Genomic DNA, 5,198 nt, shown 5'->3' on the forward strand with positions numbered 1-5,198 from the left:
CCTCGCGGGGAAGCGGCGCTGCACCGGGGTCCCGTGAGACGGGGCTGGCGGCGGCGCTCGGCCGGCGGCAGCCCCCGGCAGCGGCGGGCTGCGCACCCCTGGGGCAGGGCTGGCGGTGGCCCGGCCCTGGCAGGCTCCCAACCCCCCTGGAGCGGTGACTGCCGGCGTCCTGCTCCTCCAGAGTCCCCAGAGTAGGTGACAGCAGTAACAGGCTCCTTAACAGTCTCTGGGGCAAATGGTTGTGGCACTGAAACTCCTTAGCCTGAGCCAGCCCGGCCTTATGTCTGCGCTGCCAGTGTAGCAGGGGCGCTGTGGGGGACAGCAGAGTCCGCAGCCTCTGGCTTGCACAGGTCACAGGACAAGCCCCTAGCAGCAGGGTTGGCAGCATCGGCCTTCTGTCTGACCCCAGCACCAGCAGCCTTTCTCCTTCYCTCCTGTCGGGTTCGGCAGCCGTGCCTGTCCCAGACTTGCTTATTCTTCCCCTCTGCCTTCTGGTTGTGACACTAAGTTTTTGGGGAGATGTGACAGCAACAGGTTTCTTTTAAATGTTTGTACTGCTTCTGTGTGTCCTAAGGCTATACAGGATTTGATTTGAGCGGTCTGCCTAGGTGATACCATAGCTAGTAACATTGGTAGTCGTTTTTCTGACTTGCCAGTCTGTTGAGATTGTTTTTTTCATCTTTGTTTTTCTGTCTAGTTTAAGACAAACTTGTGAGGAACATGGGAAAGAAGCCTAGGTGTAATTATAAAGGGTCAGAGCAAAACTGAAAACTTTGCTCCTTGCATCTCATATGGCAATGAAGTGAAATACATGAACAGAAGTATCAGGCCTTTGTCTACTTTTAGGATAATATATTTATAAAATCTGCCCTCTAACTAGATCGTGCAACTTTACCTTATTGTCTTGCCCATATTTGCAGAGATGTGTTTTTTAATATTAATAAATGTCAAATCCTGAGTTTTAATGATGCAGCTACGACTATGGTGTAGTAATCTCCGATTATGTATTGATTATGTATAGGCAACAGATGCGTGTAGGCAAACTATTACAGAAATATTAACCATCATACATCAGCTGGATGTTTGTGATATCCAGGTGAAAGTTTAACAGTAGATAGGTTGAATTCTTTGCTATATATTCCATTTTCTGATTTTGGGTCAGAATTTCATTTTAAAATCTCTTTATGAAATGTATGCAAGAAAATAATTCCATTAAAGTTCTTTTTTATTATTGCTTTTAGGTAACCACTCCTTGTTTCAAATCTTTCTTGATGTTTACCAATACTTATTTTAGACTGTCTGTTATCAACACTAGTCAGTCAAACTGTTAGGTGTTTTGTGTCAAAATTCAAATATTCATATGTTGAAACTAATTTGTGATATTGTCTTATTGTAACTGTACAGGGTCAAAACAAAACTGGAAACTATGCTCTTTGCCTCTGAGATCTCACTGAAAAACAGCAACTTTATTCTGAGGTTATACAAACTTTTTAAAACATTCTTTTTAATTTTAATCTCTTTAGTTTGTCTGGAATCTCACTCAGAGGTGTGATTATTAGATTTTTTTTGAAGATATGACTGGAATAGTAGAGGGGATCTGTGCATCAGTTATATGTTAACTGTAGTATGTATCTTTTAGACTTGTTCTACTTCATAAAAATAAAAATATTAATTAAATATTTTGCAATAGTACTAATTAATTCAGCTAGATGTAAGCCTCTAGCCATTTATCTTTATTCATGATTGTCTTGCCACTTTCTGGTTTATGCTTTTGTGTCATATATGGAACTGTCTGATTTATGTGTACATCTGCTAAGTCCCTCTTCTCCCTCATATTTTACCTCAGAACTGTAGCTTTTCATTGCCTGTTCTCTTATTAATGATCCATATCTTAACTCCTCAACTAATTTGCTTGATATTTAATGTTTTCTGCCTTTGGAAATTCGTCTCCTCTGTACTCTAAAAGCAACATGTAGGTTAGGAACTGTGTGAATTTTGAGCCTCATCTKTTTCTTCAATGCATGCTGCCTTTGAGTTGTACCTTGGCTAATCAAAGCCTTGCCCAAATATCATAGAAAAAGATGGATTTTTGGAAGTGTCCTTCATGTTCCAAAATGATTGCGTGTGGGACAGAAGAAATTTCTGCCACCAAGTTCGAATTATTTGCAGTTCCTTTAAAAGAAGGGAGGAGAGAACAAATGCAGTATTATATGCTAGCCAGTATTTTGTCTAGATAACGATGCACTCTGGTCTTCCTGAGTCTGCAAACAACAGGTGAAAATTACTAGTTTTGCACTGAAGAGTCAGTCTGCCTTTGTGATAAAACCATAGCTTCTGATTTGAACTGTGGAGAATTTTCTTCATTTGTCAAACCAGATCCACAAATTGTTTCTGGGTAGCACTGATACATTTGCTCACTTTTGTATAAAAGATAGTTGGTTGACATTAAGCAGTAACAGCTGTGGGCATGTAAAAATACAGATGACAGAGAAGTTAAGTACTAAATCTTGTGCATTCCACAGTGCATTTAATTGTTTAAATTCTGCCCAAGCACCAACTTAGATACCTACATCATTTTACAGGGATAGGACTTMAGTTTCGTTGTGTTTTGGTTCCCCAACTGTGAAATAGGGGTAAATGAACTTTCCTGCTTTGTGAACAGTTAGTTGTTAACGAAGAAAATATAGCCTTCCTTGCTGTGTAGCTGAAGCATCAGTAACTTTTAAGATGCAATGTATCACGAAGCATCCAGTTTCAGAAATAAATTAGTGCTAAATTTAGTCTCTCAGTTCCTGTTGATAAAACTTTTTCTTGGATATTCCTTGTGGCATGATTTTAGTCAGTGATCTCAAGAAGTGCTTGTAATTTGAATCCTAATGATTTTATCTGGTATCTGTTCTGTTTCTCATTGTGCTTTGTTCTCATTCCATAAAAAGCTCTCTCTGATGCTGGTAGTTCATGAATGAATGCAGAGAATGTTTTAATGGGATACATATGCAAGTTTGTAACAAGTAGCATAATTAGAATGTAATAACTTGTGGCCCTCCAAGTATGTGCATCCTAAGGAGTAGGACACCTTTCTGTATTCTGGTCCTGACTGTGAATAAAATGAATTTCTCTTGAGAATTTAGTCTGCATTGTATTTTCAAGTCACTTGTCAGAGTTCAGAACAAGTCTGTCATACAACCAGTGTCAGAAACTAGATCCCCCTTTTTGCCAAACCTTTTGTTTAACCACGTCCTTCCCTGATAAGGATAAGAGACAGCAGAGCAGAAAATGTACTACTACAGTCAGGTAGACAGAAGTATATACACTGTTAAGGGAATCTAGGGCTGGAAGGGACTTCTTCAAGAAATTAAGTAGTCCATCTTTCTGCAGTGTCAGTTATAGCAACCTCATTCTTAATGCATGTTTATCCGCTGTTTCTTAAGCTTTGCCAGGAGTGAAGTCACCTCTGTCGCCCAAAGCAGTATATTGTAGCGTACTTCAGTAATTACTATCAGAAATAGTAATGCAGCGATGCACTTTTTATATTCTTTGTTTGTCACTTTAAGCATAAAGAATGGATTATTCTTTTCCCTGCCAGCAACCTGTTACGTGCTGGAAGAYTGGCCCCAGCCAGCCCTCTATTCTTCACAGATACACACCCAAATCCCTCTGTTTTTCTTACAGGTTATATTTTTCTAAAGCTCTGATTGGGTTCTTGTTTTTCTTTATTGCTGTTGACTGGGTTCACGTCTATCCTGAAAAATGGTACCCATGCATGGATTCCAGCTCAGGTCTGACTAATGCTGAGTAGACAGATAAATTCATATATCTCTCAGGCTGTTTTTCTAGTTTTGCATCCCAATACGATCGCTTTTTTTTTTTTAATGGCCTGGCAGTGTTGGCTTGTGTTAGCTTGTCATGTACTGTTAGTTGCAGCTTCTTTCCCAATATACTAGTATCGGCTGGTCTTTTTTCCATCCTGTGTTTGGTCAGCAGACTGTTCCTGTCTAGAGCTTAGTGCTTGTTCCTGSTGAGCTTAAGACATTAATTTCTGGGCCTGGTTGGACCATCAGAGGGCAGGAGAAAGTTCAGTTGTCTTTATACAACTTGATTTTGACCCTTCTTAGGAATGTTATCCAGTTCCTTGTTTTTCCAGTGCTTAATTTTTGAAACCTTCAGAAAAAGTTCTAGAAGAAAAATTGAACTGGTAGAGCCGCAGTCCTCTCGTCTCCCTTCTTCATTCTGCAGTTAAATAAATAAATAAATAAATAAATAAATAAAGCAACTACCTGTCTTTTCTCAGAGTTGTGTATCCTCATCTTGAATCATGGATTATATTCATGATTCCTACAAGATAACTGGTTATAGTCTTGAGATTCATTGCAGGGTTTTTAAAGGACTATCTGAAGTAAATTTGAGTGCTTGCTTATCTTAAGTCCTCTTCTAACCTTAATCAAATTTGAGATCTTACTGTTTTGTTGCTGGTGGTAATAATGCTTGYCATCCACACACCATTGGCTTTAGTTGAGGAAAAGACAGATTAAACGCTCTGTGCTGCTTTTCAGAATAAAATAAGTTTTGATTTCCATTTAAAACAGTCCATGCAAGTARTAAGTTTCATATATGGTACAGAAAAATCTTTGTTCTAAAATGTTTTCAGGTAGATTGCTTTCATATAYCTATTTGTGAGTGAAATCATTATTAGATTGGAAATGCAGCCAAAATATAAAAATTTGTATGAGATTTTTGCAGTTAATAGCTACCAAAGTTTCTCTGATTGGTGCCTTGCTTTTACGTTTTTTTGTGTGTGCGTGAATTAAGGTTTGGGTTTAATTTCAGCCTCTGATCTTTAGGGCTTTTAGGAAGCAGGTTAATTTCTATAGTTGCGGAAGGAAGCCTTGCAATGGAAAAGTAAATTTGCAAGTGACCCTTAATAATCCTGCAAAGAGCCCTATTGACAGACTCCACTGTTTGTGTAAGGAAAATCACTTGGGTTTGGGGAAAGAGCAAGGAAAGAGGATTGTTGAATCAAGTTGAAATTTCTGCTTGGAAAAATGTAGCTCTGTTGAACAGTCTGTCAGTGAGAATTTAATGCTCATATGAGTTCTTGTCATCCARATGGATGAGGCAAGCAGTGCAGTGATGAGATGTTTACTACTGAAGTTCTTGTAGCTTTAGGAAGCRAAATACTAACTCTCTGTTTTTCCTTT

This window comes from Rhea americana, unplaced genomic scaffold (assembly GCF_003343005.1).
Source record: "Rhea americana isolate MKP2758 unplaced genomic scaffold, rheAme1 scaffold_4, whole genome shotgun sequence".
NCBI classification, from domain to species: domain Eukaryota; kingdom Metazoa; phylum Chordata; class Aves; order Rheiformes; family Rheidae; genus Rhea; species Rhea americana.